The sequence below is a fragment of the Heliangelus exortis genome, chromosome 2, assembly GCF_036169615.1.
Source record: "Heliangelus exortis chromosome 2, bHelExo1.hap1, whole genome shotgun sequence".
NCBI lineage: Eukaryota > Metazoa > Chordata > Aves > Apodiformes > Trochilidae > Heliangelus > Heliangelus exortis.
Genome location: NC_092423.1, coordinates 139,203,971 through 139,221,414, shown reverse-complemented (window position 1 = coordinate 139,221,414; position 17,444 = coordinate 139,203,971). Strand labels below are relative to the sequence as shown.

The following is a 17,444-nucleotide window of genomic DNA, read 5'->3' as shown; positions in this document are numbered from 1 at the left end:
CTGGTTTTAACTTTCCTTCAACAGCCTTAGCTCACACTGTTCAGGGGTATGAAACTGTAGCTTTAGCACAAGGAGTAGGCACATGGGCTGAGAAATACAGCTCTGCTGGAGACTCTCAGGCCTTAAAGAAGCAGTCCATGGCAGCCCAGGGTTGCTAGGGGCTGGAGCTCAAACCTGAGCCCATACGTTCTCCACAGCAGACACCAAGCCTGTCAATGTGGGAAGAATTTGTCCCCCAAGGAAAGAGTGAGGACCCAACAGAGAAAAACCTTTTCCTCCTAGGTAAGCATGGATATGGCAAGGCAGATTCAACCCCACACAGTGGGGCCAGGCTTGAGCCCCGGCAGGATTAGGAGGTCAGCACCCAAGTCAAGGCAGACTAAAGAAGGTGCAGTCTGCTGTGAACGAGAGGTCCCAGGCACCAGCATGGTTGGGGTCAAGAAGCAATATAAAAAGAGTTATTTTTATGGCTGCTTATGTCTTGAGGACCAGACTCTTGCCTGAATCAAAACTGGGATGTAAGTGGGCAGGAGGGAGCACAGCCACAGGTGTGGGACTGCTACATGGGCCTGGCCACAGGGCGAGCATCAGCCCTGGAGCAGCTGCTTGTCAAGGCCTCCCTCTCCCAGGGAGCTGGATACAGTCAGGGAGCAGGGCTGGAAGTCCAAGTAGATCCTAATGGTCCATCCAGCTGAACATCTGAGCACACATCATGCTTGACACCAGCCCCAGGCTGCCTCCCCAACACAGGGCCGCTCCTCACACTCCTCACATTCCTCTGCCGTGAGTGTGGCTCCTCCAGCAGCACCCGGCTGCCTGCCACATCCACCCTCCTGCCAGCACCTCTCCTGGGGGATGTAGAAAGAGCTTTTCCAGGAGACACGGTGTTCACAGCAGTGGTAGAACACAGGTGTCACCCCCCTCTGGAATGGGCAAGATGGCTCTGGGGACAACCACCTCCAAGGAAGTGCAAGACGAGGATGCCTCAGGTCTCCCTGCAGGCTCAAGTATCCTATCAGACACTTCAAGGAGCTCTTCAGGAGAAAGGATTCCTGGGATTTAGGACAGCCTAGGCCATACCAGCGCGTTGGCACCCATTTCCCAACCCCTTCCTCAGAGGTATCTGTGCAGACAGAGGTGTTCGGCTCTGCCATCCCTTGGATCAGCAGGACAAGGCCAAAGGCAGCCCCTGAGCCATAGTGGGAACATATCTCCTGCACGGGGTGGGGGTCTGACATAGTACACTCTATTATGAAAACTTGTGTAAAATTTCTTGCTGTAGCTTCTCTCTGATGTGTTCAGTTTGTAAGTGCAATTATTTTTTCCTAAGTGTTGGACTGAAGAATGCCACAGGCATCTGAGGTTCAGGATGTTCCCAAATAAAAGTCATGTTTCCAAGGACACATGCATATCTTCCTCTCTTCCATGGATCTGCAAGGCTGGAACCCAGTGAACTGCTGACAGGGCTCAAGGAAGAGCAGGATACAGGCCACCCTCTGGTATCCATCCTGGCTTATTGAAAGCAGACCTTGTTTCAAATAGGAAGTGCTGATTAGAACATGCTATTTATCTCTCTTGGGAGCATATTTTCCCTGTAGAGGCCCCACTCTCATTTGCAATAAATCGCCTCATAATGTACAGGTGATTATGACATTGTTCAGCTATAAATTGCATTTAAATCCACTCTATTATTTCTTTACATTGTTAAAGTGGAGTAATGTGGCTGTGGGATAAGTGGTAGCGATAATTTGCCTACAAGGAGAAATTAATCAGAATAACTGTGTGAATAAAGAAGAGTCTTTTTCATAAAGGAAAAATCTGCCTGGTTTCCTCATGTAAAAAAAAAATATTTTCATCACAGATTCAATTTGCAGGCATCATTTCCCTTGACCTGAACACCACTGATATGTGCTGCATCTTCCTCTGAAATGGGGGCAGCATTATGTTTCTCATCTGTAACAAACGTTATTTTTATTCACAACATTCATCCAAAGATCCCAAGCAGAGAGAAGAAAGCTTCCATCAGAAGTGATCTAAATTGTGAATGAGGATAAATTTGTCCTGTTTGCTTTTTTTGGTTTGCATTTCCAGCATCCAGAGAATATATCCCTCCCTATTATAAGCTATTTTTCAAGGGTGATTTTACTTGGAGTCAAAAATGAGCATTGTGAAATCAACTGTTAAATTTAGATCTTTGGGCTGTTCTCATCAGAACAAAAACATGGGGATTTGTAGCTGTCAGCTTCCTTAAAACTGATTCATACAGAAAGACCAAACACTGGGCTCAATTACCTTAAGGTGGTTTCCAGTGATAGCAGAGCTACAGGCACGAAGTCCAAGTTCCTTTGCACCTTAGGATAAAGAATCTTTTAAATGTTTCAGGCAACGGCCAGATCAGGAGAGGGAACTGGGAGAGGGCCATTTCAGTGGTTTTTCAGTTTCCTGATGAAACTTTTGAAAGAGGCAAACAACATTTCTGGATTCTCATTTTTCTTTCTATTTTAGGATAGTACTTTGGATACCGTTGGAGTTTTCTAGCTTTGAGAGCCAAATTCTACCACTAGATCTGCAGGGCATTTTATCTGGAAGAGTAAGAAGAAAGTTGGTTGGAACAGGTGATGGAAGACAAGCAGGATTTTTCTGCACTCCAAATGCTGTTCTTGGTTATCCAAGAGAAGGCAGTTCTCATACTACTTGCACCACTAAAATACATGCTGTGATTTCTTGTACTAGGGTCTAAATCCTCCCATGTCATGTCCAATAACTTTGGAGGCTAAATTGCTAAATATGCTAAATTACCTTATTAGTACTGATAGAATACTTTCATCCAATATAGTGGGGAGATGAACTCTGTAGAAAACACAATGCTTCTGAAATTCACTATGGTGTTTTCTGAGAAGAGACATCCATCTGATTCACCAGTAAAAGTGATGGCTTTTATTGCTTCCCAGCAGAGGGAAAAAACCAATTACTAGATGACCACCTGCCTTCAGAGTTATACTTTAGTCTTGGAATTTAGCCCAAGAACTTAATTCTGGGCCAAACTCTGGTATTTGCCAACTTGAGTTTTTAAGCTTCTCTATTAGTCCAGCAAACCAGATCAATGGTCTGACTGATAACTGTGTCAATTTAATTGCAGGAGTCATGTTGCACCACTTAAAGCTTCCATGTGCATGTTAATTTTTGTGTTGTTTTGTATGTCCTTTACATCAGGTTTGTTTGTCCCAGCCATGACCCTGTATATAATCTCTGTGCTGCTTTTTCTATGGGAAAAAAACAACAGCTTGCTACCAGACCAAGTGTTGCTAATAGCCTGTACAGCATAAAGTAAATTAAAACCATGTATGCGGTTGGTCAGGAAATTAGGTTTACATGTGGAAAGGCAAAACTCAAGTGCTCACTTTTTTGTATCCCTATTAAACATTACAGAACTTGCAGCAAATGCACTTCATGCTGCCAACTGTCTGAACCATTTCAATGGTAAAGACCAAAATCCCCAGGAAGCACTGAAGTCTGTCCTCCTGGAGAAGGAAAACAGTGTGTTACGAGAGTTATTGATGCCGGTACACCTCAGAAGACCACCTGTGCCTGAGAAAGCCCATAGAAAAGGATAGAAAAGAAACAAAAATCCCACCCCCTGGAGCACACTGAGGTAATACCACCAGGGCAGCACCTCTTTAATGTTTCTAGATCCAGAGCTCCCCTGGAAAGCAGGCAGTTGGGGGAAAATATGTAGCCTTTTCTGGGTGGAAACATTGCAGTTGGACATTTTGCCTGCTGACAGAGGATGCCCCTTGATCTCTTTCCTTCCTTTGTTAATGATAGAAATATTTAGGTATGTTGTATGGACATTCAGGACGTGATCAGGCTACAGCTGGGGGAAAGAGGTGGAGTCAGAATTTGGTAGACTTTGTCCTCTTCTGCCCTTTGTGCTATCCATGCTTGGGGAACAGGGGGGATATTTTTGGAATATTATTTTAAAGAGCAGGGAGAGGCTATCAGGTTTCATTTCATCTGTTGGCTCTGGTCTGTGGTGCCAATCAAGCTATAATTCTAAATTATAAAATGGAGTCCCATGTGGCAAGAAGCAGAGGAAGAGACAATGCCCTCCTTCCTTTGCAGATTGGGCATACCTGTGGTGATCCACATTTTCACCACTAAGCCCCATGTCACTGCAATCACTGTCTGCCTTGGACTTATTTATTTGAAGCCTATTATGTCAGCTTAGTCAGATCAGTGCAGTAAAACTCTGCTCTGTGTGCTTCAAAGCCTGGTGGGAGAGAAAATGGATTCCTCTTTCTAGGGGGAACTGCGTTTTTTTCTGACTGTGTGCTATAGTGTGGGAATTTATGGCATAGATGACTTATAAATCCTCAAGTCTTTCACCAAGGGTCCCTCAGGAAGATCCATCCAGATCCTGCACACCCCAGTGAAGGAGGATCAACAGTGATCACAACTAACCCCTCTCCCACCCCACTCTTCTCTGGGAATACAATCCATCTGTGCTTTGCATTTTGTCATTCCTCTACAGTCTAAAAATCTTGCATCCATTTTGTTTTCACATCAGCTTTTGCTGCTGAAACAGCTGATGAGCTTTCTGTTGGGCCATGTGGGGAAGATGGCCCAGAGATGCCCTGAGCATCTCTGTTTATATCCAGATAAGGCTGGGTATTGGGATGGAGAATGGCTTTGAAGAGCCATAAAGATAAGGGAGTTGAGTCATATCCCCAGTTGACTTTTCCTAATAAATACATTTGAATGTAATCTTGCACAAATCCCAGCACCAGGGATGGGTGAAAAGGGGATCAACTGTTCTCATAGTATCAGTCATTCTTGTAAGCTCTCAGTTACACTGAAACCACTCCAGAAGATGACACAAGGGCATCAGTGCTTTGGGGCTAATGTTGAGTCTGAAGATTTTAAGATGAATGTACCTTCTCTTTCTTCCTTCAACTTAAACACTCTGTTAAAAAGACAGTAGGAAGGCTTGTTCAAGAAACATTGTGAAATTAGTTTTATGGGAAAAGTAATAAATTTACGTCCTGGCTTGCAGGGTTGTATACTGTCTACACATCTACAGTGCTCCTGCTGTAGGAGTTAGACTCCAACACAATGACAAAGGCTGTTTCTGCACAGGCTGAACAATAACAGCTTTGTACAAGGTAAGTTACAGTGCCTGGGAACAGGACTAAAAGCCTGGATTTAGGCAGTTTAAGGTAGGCAACTGTCTTATGATGTATCTCTGCATTTCAAATAGCTCAGAGATCTAAAATTCAGCTGTTTAATCAGCTGTCACCTGTTCAATGTTTCCTAATTCTCCTACACTACACACACTGCCTCAGACAATATGTATTTTCCACAGACACATGATGAGCCCTCTGCTAGGCCCCATGTGTCATTACCCTCCCACACCAGAGCTAACATCCGTCCCATAATGGATATAGATAAATAGATCCACACAGCATATCCCCTTCCAAAAAAGCTTTCTAAGCTTTTTCTCCACTAAGTTAACCTCAGTTGTATTATCTGGAATTAATTTTGCTGCAGTACTTCTTGAACGTTCAACAGAAAGATGAATGCTAGAAGCTTTTACACAAGTTTCATGCTCAGTGGAATAGCTGATCACTGAACTTGGACCTAGCAGCATTTTCCTTTCTTGTGCTCCAGCTGGGGTACTTATGGTGGCCACACTTTAAAAGTCAGCATACTCAGCACAGTGTTCAACACCTTCCAATAAACAGCATGGTGTCTGCTGGGAAATGTACTTTTTTGGCCACCAGTTCTACCTCCAGACAACGGGGCTGGAGGAAGAGGACTACTGGTCCACTGCAGCCATCAGCAGAAAGCTTCATTTGAACCACCATAGAGTTTCAAGCTGGAGTACTCCCTAGGGGCACAGACTGCAAACTTAAGAACAAAACCTGCTCCATGAATATCAGTGGGAAAGTTGCCAACAGCAGCTGCAGACACCAAATTAGCTGTTCTGGAAGCAGAAGAGGAGAATGTTTTACAGTCTCAGATTGGAACAGCTACTGTGTCCCACCTAGTCTGGGCAAACCCCTGGTGAGTTGGAGTAGAAAAACCTTAAAATTAAATGCAGACTTAGGAGGACTCACCTCTTTTCTTTTTTTTTTCTTTTTTTTTCTGAACTATGGATGGGAAAACACAGTAGAGAATATAGACCTGAAAAACCTGTGCCAGGGGACTTGGAACATAAAGAACAGGCTGGGGCACTCAACTGAGGTTCTTGCAATTAAATACTGAAATTTAACAATTTCCTGCTTATGGGCTGAGCCACCATAACTGCCCATGGGCCCAATTCTTGCTCCAGCAAAATGCAAGGTAATCTGACCTCACTGAACAAGTGGGGAGGCAGGGTGCATCACTGTGCAGCTGGTGAAAGTGAAGAGCACAGAGCCTCTCCTTGCACATGGGGGACTTGTTAAACCCAGACAACTTTGCATCTCGGGTGCCAAAAACCAGAAAAAAGGTCCTGTCCCAGGACAGGTAATGCATTTTGGATCAGAGGGACAAAATTTTCTCCTGAATTGGCCCATAATTATAAAGTGGAAGTTCATGTATCTTACCACGAGCCAAGGAAGGATGAGAGGCAACTTCTTTAATCCTTTAGAATAGATTTGCAGTGGCTGGGTCGAGCACCTAAGTGCTTCTGCAGAGCTCAGAGGCTCTTAATGTGCACCAGCTCTTGCCAATAAAAAACCCAAAATCGATGTTCCAGCCATGCAGGTGGCCTGCTTGTGCTCCTTCTGAATTACGAGCCCTCTGCTCTTGCTGAGTTATTCAGAGTTTTCCAGCCCTGTATCCCAGTTTCACCATGTCAGCAATCAACTTTTTTTTTCCATCAGCCCCATGCCCCTGAACCCCTGCCAATTAATAGGCCCCCAGAGGGGCCTTTTTTTGTGACTTGGTAGGATTGTCACAACTTCTACCTCAACCTTTGGGAAAGGGACGTGTGATACTCTCAAAAAAATCCTTCTGACCACCTGCCAAGAGTTGAGAACAGTAACTCAGAGTAAGACTGTGTAATTGCAGTATTAGCCCTGATGGTCAGACAGGACTTGTATTTTGAATGGGAAGACATTCAAAACAGCAAATTGCTTTATTTCCTGCAGTTTCAATTGTATTTTTAAATTTAAAAATCAAGCCATTAGAGATACACTTCCAGAGATAGATCTGGTATTACTTGGATCTTCCTTGTATTTTACAAGGAGAAGACTACCTTTTTCCCAGCTAAAATTTAGAAAAGAGATAACTACAGCCAAAGAAATATGGACTTAAACTCTGAATTCATCTCCTCTCTTGTGTTACCAATGTTGTGACCTTTCCTTGCAGCTACCAGATCTGGACCGATGGAAAACACCTCAGAGAGTAACACACTTGGGTTATCTCTGGGCTGCCTCCCCTTTTCTGGTATCTTCTAGGAGTCAGGCTCCCTTTGCTTGCAGAAAGACTGAAGAATCCTAAAGAGGTAGTAACCACCCATCATCATTTCAGCACATCATGTGTGCTGAAAATCCCCCCTTCTAATAACAGTGATGCTGCTGCGACTCTTTGGCACTTTCTCTGCAAATACACTTGCTTCCTGGAAAAATCAGGCACACTCTACTATGTGCTTGGCCAAGAAAGTCCAGATGCTTTATTGCTTCATTCCCATGCTGCATTTAGTCTGTTAATGCTTTCATGTGAAAACAGTGTGACAAATGGGAACCCTAAGTCAATACTCTTATTTATTTCTTCTGTAAAGTCACTTCTTGGTGCAAGAGTTGAAGGTTACAGCCAGTGACTGGCTGTTGACTCCAAGGGTTACTCTTATAAAGCAAACCAACACTAATTTTTATTTCTGTTTATCTGAAGCTTGCAGAACACTTAAGCATCAGAAGGCAACGAGGGGGAAGTTGAAATCAAGGACTGACCACTGTGATTATGTCTGCACATAGCACAGAGAGTCACAAAAAAGAGGATTAAAAACTGTGGTTGCTGAGCCACAAAGCCTCTGACTCTACTGGAGCAATACCAAGTCTGAGAGAGATGAAGCCAAAGCCTCTAGGATGTGTCTTTCTATGACCTACTGGAATGGAAAAGCACAGATATGCAGCAGTCTTCAGCAGGAGGGCTGATCAGAAGGTGTTCCTCTTTCATGCAACAGTTCCCTGAAAAAAGAAAAAGGATATAAAATTATCTTACTTGTCTGTATTTAGATTAAGAGAGCTGCCATTAATGTTGCCTGTGGGCAGCGATAAGCAGAGCAAGGGAAAGGAGCTAACCAGATCTCATGCCTCTTCCCTATACCTCTAAAAGGTCCTGAGCATGAGAGGTGGCCCAATAAGCTCACTATTTCATCTGTGCCCTCCTCACCACTTCCTAGGAGTGAAGGAAGGAATTTGTCACTGATTCCTGGATGTGTCCTGCAGTCCTGGATCTCAAAATTATGGGGAGCTTCTTCAGAACAAAAAGGCCTGGTACATTGGCATCTTTCCCTGGATGTCAATGCTGAGCACTCAGAGACCACAACTTAGCTGTAAAACATCATATTCTGTTTTGATTGTCTTCTTAACCAAAACATGGGGTATTTTGCATTTTTTCAAGCCAAGAGAGTACACTCAGAAGGCACACTGCAGCTTCCCTTTGTCAGGGCTGCAAATGTGCATTCTCAGTTTAAATGAAAAGCTAAGCTTCTCACCCCAAAACTATGTTCCTGAAACTGGGGCTGTCAAAAAGAAAGCCAGATATCACAAGACTTATGATAAAAGTCAGAAAGTCAGCAACTGTCCTTCCAGCAAAGCATTCTTTGTGGCTACAAGTAGCCAGCTGAATCTCAGCTATGTGGTTTTACAGTCAGAAATTAGTACCTCCAGCTGCATGACACCAAGATTTAACTATATTGACGGAAGAAGGCAGCTCCATGGATGCCCCTGCTCACTGACACCTGTGTGGGCCCAATGCACATCCCAGCAGAGAGCAGTGGTACATGGGCATCCATCAGATCCACAAAAAACAGAAAACAAAGCTGAAAGAGTGGTGGTGCTTAAAAGTCATGGATGTGAGGGATGAAGAATAGATGGCATTGAGTAGAAAATGGCAAAAAGACCACTAATTACAATACTTCTGGTTCAAGTTCAAGCACAAGGGCCAAGCAGCCCCATTCAATTAAAGATGTATTTGGGAGAGGTCCCAGATGAAGCCACAGAGCTATTCCTGACCACCCTCTGGGTGAGCTACTTCAGCAAGGAATGTGTGGTTCAGGAATGCAGCTGGACGGGCTGTGTTTAGGAAAAGTTCTACCAGCAGTGAGGAGGATCAGAACTCTTTAATAACCATGCTCCTCCTTCTGCAGGGGGTTCTAAATGGCAAATTGCCCCAGTGCCCTTTGCAGCCTGCTCCCAACTGGCTGAGACCCAGCCACCCCTGAGCAGCTTAGTGTGGCCTGCTGCATCAGACAGAGATGCTTGCTGCATCCCACTGATGCTGCTAGGGTAGTGTTGAGGTAAGGAAAAAGAAGAGGGATCCAGGCTGGAGCCTGCTGCAGAAACAGAGAAGAGCATCCTAAGAAACCCCCATGAGCTCTTCATTGAGACCAAGAGACTGAAGCTCTGGCTTTCGTGGGAAGAAGCTGCTGGTGCTGGAGAAGGCTTTCTCACATATGGAAAAAATGAGCTGTCCTGTAAAACAGGTACTTTTTGGTTAGAAACACATAAGAGATGGGTCAGTCAGCTAAGAGGCACCTTCCAATCCAGCCCGGAACAACTTCCTGCGCTGCTTCTCCTGCTGTGGTTTCTATAGCATGACCACAAAAATCTGCATTTGCTTAATGGCCATTGAGGAAAAACAACTCCTTTCAGAGCCCATGGGAGAGGGTAGACGTGCTATGTTGTCCAACAGCAAGGGGTTTTCTTCAGGTTTTCTACCTCGTCCTGTTGAACAGAGGCCTGGAGTGGGCAGCATGCCCACTGTGCAAGGCTGTAACACCCTGGCACCTTCCCAGACCTCACCTGGGGCCATCTCTCACCTACAGAAACCTCCCTGCCAAGGATACCTCTTCACAGGATGGAAACAGCTGCTTTCTGCAGGCTGCTGAGGGGACAGAAGGGTAGAAATTTCACACTCCATTCCCTCCATCTGTGCTCTTACCTTCCCTTCCAGGGACATCTCTCCTTTGCAGCAGGCTCTGCCCTTGGATTGCCCCATCTTTGTACCTCTGAAGGTCCAAATCTCTTTAGGAGATAGGAAAATTAGGATGCAAGGTGGCTACAAAAAGGAGTACCCAGTGTTAACCAACTCCCTGTAACAGACATCCACAGAATAAGAACAGTGGGCAAACTGAGAGAGAATCTGGGTCATCAAATTGGGTACCCTGAGGCTGAGGGCAATCAGAGGGTGATGCTTGTTGCACAGGGGGCCACAAAAGCCACAGACAACACTGCAGCACCAGTAATAAACTTCAGACCCATTATAAAAGCCACAGCCATGGTATGCCACAAGGAGGGTGGAAGAAATGAAAGGCAAGGCCACTGCATCATGTCCCTGGGGTAATTAGAGGAGCTCACTGGTTATTTCAGGAGCTCAGCCATGATCTCCCCTACAAAGCCAGGCCAAACCAATCCCAAGTTGAGTTTTGCAGGTGCCATACCCTCAGAGCTTAGTGCCTTTTGCTTTCCCCAGCACTGGCAATGCAGCACATGCACTGTCATGAGCCTCAGGGAGGTCCTGAGGCTGATCCAGCTCTTGGCTTGGTGCATTGCTGTCTCACAGAGAAACCTTCATCCTGCAGGACTGTTGCCACAGCCAGTTCAGGCACCACTGGCCCTTTGCCCAGTGTAGCTCTGAACTCCATCTCTTCTCCATTGTGGAACTGAATGTCAAGTACTGACAACTCCTGGATGCAAAATCCTGGGCTTAACCCAGCAGGCAGGAAGCAGGGACACTCTTTGACATGCAAAATATATGTTTTCTATGAAATCAAATCCCTAAGTCTGCTATCAGCTACACCGTGTGCAATTTACTGTAAGCAGGAAATATTTCCTGGGCATTATTTCAAATTTTACAAGACTCTGCTCCTCTTCTCAATCAGTTTGCTGACATGAATTTGCTGCCAGCCTCTTTCCTCCTCTAGAGATACCTGTGGGGAGGGAGGATGTGCTGGTCTATCAGGTGGGATGTACATGGGAGCTGGATCACAGACAAAACCCCACTCTTTGTCTTTTGGATCACAGACAAAACCCCACTCTGTCTTTTGAGCACAGGGAACCGCCAGTACTATTACACCTTTTTCCTCTCTATTACCTGTCTTAACCACGTCACCCACTTAACCACCCATGTTTTAGGGTACATTTCTGTTAACCAAAGTAAAGTCAGGGCATCATTTTACTTTCCTTGTACTTTCTATTTCCACACCAGACCCACTTGCAGGTATTTCCCAGAAAACTCTGTTGCTTCTCTCCATCCCAATCTCAAGGAGCTGCTGCCCTGCCTTGCTCCTGTTTCAGTGCAGAGTGGGCTTTATCCCAGGGAGGTCAAGTAACTCACCCAAGGTCAAGCAGCAGCTTGTGAGACCAAACCCACTCCTAGGACCCGTCTCATGACTTGAGACCCCCTCTGCTGATTTACACAGTCTTCTCCACTACAACATCAGAAGCCAAGACTTCATCCAGAGGGTTAAGATCTCAGTCTGGGACTTTAAAGGTGACAAAGAAAAAGTTTAGCACCCTGATCCTGCCAGGAGCTGCTTCCCTTAGGCTCTCAGCATCCTTAACTGGACACTCTCATACTGCCAGAGCTTCAGAGTGAGGTGTTGGAGGATGCACCTGAGCATTGACTCACTGAGCCACTAAAATGATCAGAGGGCTGCAGCACCTCCCCTATGAAGACAGGCTAAAGAAGTTGAGGTAATTCAGCCTGGAGAAAATGAGGGTCTGAGGTGACCTTAGAGCAACTTTCCAATATCTGAAGGTGGCCTACAAGAAAGCTGGGGTAGGGCTTTTTACAAGGGTCTGTAGTGAAAAAACAAAGGAAAATGGTTTAAAACTTGAAGAGAGGAGACTTAGGTTAGATGTGAGGAAGAAATTCTTTGATTTGAGGGTGGTGAGACACTGCAACAGGGTGCCCAGGGAAGTTGTGGCTGCCCTCTCCCTGGAAGTGTTCAAAGCCAGGTTGGATGGGGCCTTGAGCAACCTGGTCTAGTGGGAGGTGTCCCCGCCCATGCAGGGGTGTTGGAACTGGATGATCTTTAAGGTCCCTTCCACCTCTAACCATTCTATGATTCTATGACTCCCTGGTCACATCCAGCACTGGAACCTGCTTCCAAAGGTGAGTCACAGCCCAGCACCTCGCTGCAGGCTGCATGACTTGCTGCCAAAGGAGAGGCTGGCTCCTGCACCTCCTTGAATGCCAGCTACCTCCTTGATGAGTACATCAGGTCTAATGGTCACGGGATGGGAAGGCAGGAACTGCTGTGATTTCATTGCAGCCGTGACCTGATTCACCCTTCATTACGTCATTTACTCCACCTCTTTGTAGAGCGAGGGTCATAAGACTCTCCTTCCTGGAATGAGGATTAATTCCTAGCAGCTAATGCTTTGAAGCAGAGAAGAGTGTACACCACCAGTGCCACAGTTATTGCTGTCTGACTGTGCTCTGCCCACCTGCCACAGGGCTCTGGCAATGCACAGACAGGAGTCTGTGGTGAGAGGCATTTGTCTCATCATGTTTGTGTGACATCCCTCTCCCAGGAGGATGCCAAAGGGATTCACTCTTGGGTGCCTTGAGGGATCCATTGGGTCCTCTGCCATGCCCAGGGCCAAAGGGAGGCCTGATCCAAGGCAAAACTATTGAATACTGGGAAAGATAAGGATCCACAGGACACCTATGAGATACAAACAGAAGCAGTCACAGGGAAAAACCAGTTCCCATAAAGCATCCCCGTAACACACACTAGTGAGCCAAGCTCATTCACAGGATTTGCTCTTTCTCAATGAGTTGCTACTTTCATGGAACAGAGGTGTAGAAAAATAAAGCTTGGGCCACACCATGGTTCACTGTTCCCAAAGTTAGATGCCCTTCATCATCACTGCATGCCACAGCACACAGTCTGCCACTGGCATGCCCAGCCAGGGTTGACAGGGGCACAGAAGCTGCCAGTCCTGTCCCCTTAATAAAATATCCATTAGGATCCAGTTGCATCATTCTGGGGGGGCAAAAGGGGCACATTTGCTTCCAAGGTTTCAGAACACAGGCTGCTGAAGCCGAACACAGGCTCCTTGCTTCTCCCCATCCAATGACAGGAGCTCACCTGGGATGCCCTGAGCCTGTGGCATGGGCAGGATCCTGTAAGATCCAAAACAAGGCTTTGTTGCTCAGAGTTTGCTCCAAAAGAGGGTTCCTGGCCTTATCCCCATGTGGGAAATACATCTTGTAATGCAGACATTGATGATACAATGACCACATCAATGATTCTCCCTAAGACCACTTATCTGTGGTAACCCCCATGAGTCACTGCCATCAGTCAGGCACTCACTGCCTTTCTGTAAATGAACACTGGTGGGTTTTGTTACTCACTGCTCAGTGCAGCACCTGTCACCCACAGCCTCAGTGCCCATTCACTGACAGAGGTGATTTCCACTGTTAGCTTTGCCCCACAGTATCTGACCTTGAGTCAACACATGTTGAAGTTGAGACCTCACTGGAATAAAGACCCCAACAAACCCCTTGCAGAGTGGCTGCACTGCTGCCCCAGCACTGTGCCCACCTCCAGCTGCAGTCCCTGGCCACTGAGCAATGTCCCCTATACCATTTTGTCCCAAAATTCCAGTTTTTCACTTTAAAACTATGCTATGACTGATTCCCCCTTGGCTCCAGCCTGCTGTAGGAAATGGTAGAGCCACCCTTCCCAGTTTGTGTGTGCCCCGAGGTAGGACTCAGTGTAGTGAGCACAACATTGGAGAGGTTCAGGGTCTGGGGAGGGGGGCTGTGTGTATGAGGTGCAGAAGGAGGCACAGGAGGCTGCTTTGGTGTCTGTGCAATGTGCACGTGCACACTGGCTGGGTGTATGCAATCAGTTTCTACAGAGCTGGTGAGGCTGCCTGGGATGGACACGCAGTTGTGAGGCCCCTTCAAGAAGCGCTGCTAACGCTGGTGTAGGGAGGGGGACATTCTCCTTTCACAGCTAAATGGACCACTCTTAATCCCACTGCTGCTGATTCCCAGATCCATAAGCACAGAGCCACCATCAGTTACAGAAGTACCAGCTTTGGGTAAAACCAATGCCTCTCCTGGGGCTCACTTGCAAATCTCTGCACCTTCTCCGGCATGTCCATGGATTTGTCCCTTCTTCATGATCCTCTGCATGACAAGTGTCCTGCAGAGGATCACAGGCACAGTTTGTGTTAGTGGCACCTGCTAAGTAAAGGCTTAAGTAAACAGAATCATAGAATGGTTTGGGTTGGAAGAGACCTTAAAGATCATCTAGTTCCAACCTCCCTGTATGGGCAGGGACACCTCCCACTAGACCAGGTTGCTCAAGGCCCCATCCAACCTGGCCTTGAAGACTTCCAGGGATGGCGAACTTCCTTGGGCAACCTGTTGCAGTGTCTCACCATCCAGAAATCAAAGAATTTCTTCCTAATGTCTAACCTAAATCTCCCCTCTTCAAGTTTTAAACCATTTCTCCTTGTCCTCTCACTACACACCTGTCTAAAAAGCCCTACCCCAGCTTTCTTGTAGGCAAGGTTGCTGCCCTGAATAAACAAGGCTGCTGCCCTGAAACACCCTGGTGTGGAAACACACTTATCAGAGAAGCCCTCAAAAAAGCTACCCCTCCATGACTGACCCCATGCAGGGCATTGCCACTGCACCTGGCTGGAGAGAGCAGGGCAGCTTGGCCACCAGCAGATCTATTTTCATCTCTAGGGAGAGGGTCCATGCCCCAGAGCAGCAGCTCCGATTTCTGTCTGTGTTGTTGCTTCTAAAATGTCACTGCTGGCAGTGGGCACAGCCTGGCTAACCCTGGCTCTGCACCCATCTGTCCTTGCCACAAGCTTAGCTCTGGGGTCTTTGTTGTTTTTTCAGTCATATAAATTTTTTAGCTGTGGTTTAAGCTGTCCTGCAGTGTCAATGGCAGCAGCTCTCCTGCCACACATTAAAATCTCCAAAGGGTTTCACACACACCCCTGCTTGGTTGAATCCACAGCTCTGGAGGGCTGGTCCCAACAGTTTGTAGGTGCTTGTAGGTTATTGCTACAGATCACAAAGGCTTTTAAAAGAGACAGGACAAATCAGTCCCTGTGTCGTCCTTCTCCAGCCCTCACTTCTCTCTCCACCCTCTTCTGCAGGCCAAACAGAACCTGCAGTTCAGAGCTGCTGAGCCATCCTCATTAAAGAATTAAGGTATTTTCAGTGATAGAGATCTGCCTGGCTTAACCCACTCTGCAGGGCAGGATGTGGTGACAGGCAGCTGCAGCTTTTCAGGGACACGCTGAGCTCAATGATGCTGTTAGGAGGTGGCCTCACCCCAAGCAGCTCCATTGCTGAAGATGTGGATCCCTCTGGGGTCTCCTGGCATGTGGAGGGTGGTGTCACCTGTAGTGATGCTGATTTGCAGCTAAAACATTCTTGCAATTTAAACACTATCTCCTGGCACTCAGAACATAGATGATGCTGCCTGTGAAAGAAAGCATGACCGCTGCCCCTAATGGGTGGATCAGATGGGCAGGAGGAGACCTCAGCCCTGGTGTCCTCAAGCACTTTCTGATCCCAGGGGCTGCAAACACCCAGAGGACTTTCACTCTTCCTCCCACCAACCTCTGTGACCACCCTTCCAGGCAAGCCACAGGAGGAGATACAGATGGGGTGGCTGGGGCAGCCAACACTACTAGCATGGAGCTTCCAGCTTCAGCAGCCCCCCAGCCTGCAGAGCCCCCTTGCCTTGCAGAATCCCCCAGCCTGCAGCCCGCAAGCCTGTGGAGCCCTCTGGCCTGCAGAGCCCACAGCCTGCAGTCCCCCAGCCTGCAGCCCCCATACCCTGCAGCCCCTACACCCTGCAGCCCCACAGCCTGCAGAGCCCACAGCCTGCAGAGCCCACAGCCCCCCATGGCCTGCAGCCCCCACAGCCTACAGCCCCCTCAGCCTGCAGCCCCCCCATCCTGCAGCCCCCCGGTCCGGCAGAGCCCTCTGGGCCTGCAAACCTCAGCTGCTGCAGCTGCCCAGGCAGCTTTCCTCGCACCTCAAGCGCTTAGTTTTATTTGAGTGGTTATTTTGGGGGTTTTTTTTGAGGATGAACAGCGCTGCTTGCAAGCAGCAGATGTTGCAGAAGGCCCCGTGGCAGCAGGCAGTGCAGCCGGGGGAGCGCTGGCAGCGTCACCGGGATTAGGGCAGCTCATCCCCCACCCCACACCAGCTGCCCGCTGCCAGCTCCTCTCCTCAGCCTCCAGTACCGGACAGGGCAGCCCCATGGCTGCCCCCTCCCCAACAGCCTCACACCCTCCCCCCGGGGCTGATCCCACCCCCCGTGGGACTGATCCCACCCCCGCGGGGCCCTGGGGCTGATCCCACCCCCCCGGGGCTGGGGCTGCCCCTGACCACCCCGCGGTGACCCTCACACGGTGCCCGCCGGTAACGCGGGCTCGGCCATACAGAAATCGAAGTGTTGAGATGCACGCACCACAGCACAGCGCAAAAATTTTGTAAACGTAATATAAAACGTCCTGTGTTTAGAAAAGGAGCCGTGGTGCACTCCGGGATGCTCATGTAGCCCCTCGGCCTTGGCTTGAATGCAAAAAATCCCCGTGTTTTTAATGTTCAATACATAAAACCTCCTGTAACACCAGGGCATGCAACTAATGAGCTTCATTTATGTATTATATACATTTTCATATATAATATTGCTTTCTGTATGTCTTCTTGTAATGCATATTTATCTATAAAATATTTTAGAACAGTATTATAAATAAAACATAATACATATAAAAGAACATGCATAAATATGACATAAAATATACACATACATAAAATATTACACAGCTATAAAATTGATACATATGAAACATACATTGAGAAAACATTCTCTATATAATATTATCTCTATATGTAATGTTTCCTACATGAGAACATATACAACAGTGTATGTTCTATAAATTCAGAACACTGAAAACCCGTTTAGATTCTGTATGTTTCTATAAACAGGATATAGTATTGTGATGCGTAAATACCTAAAACACATTTATAAGCATAAACAAACATCCCTGTGTAAATATTTTTTTATTATTTGTACCAATAAATCGAATATGGAATTGAAATATGCATATAACATTTTATATGTGTTTGCATTCTACATGGAATGTTTTATACAACACAAGGATATAACAAATTTTTCATGCACAGTATATAAATACACCACACCTCTATATGTGTGTGTATATATATATATATATATA

General features: G+C 46.8%; 1 protein-coding gene across 1 annotated transcript in view; it reads left to right on the top strand.

Moving 5' to 3' along the window:
* Nucleotides 1-17,444, top strand: part of ANXA13 (annexin A13) — a 194,937-nt gene that overhangs the window by 49,194 nt on the left and 128,299 nt on the right. The gene's annotated exons all lie outside the window — the stretch shown is intronic.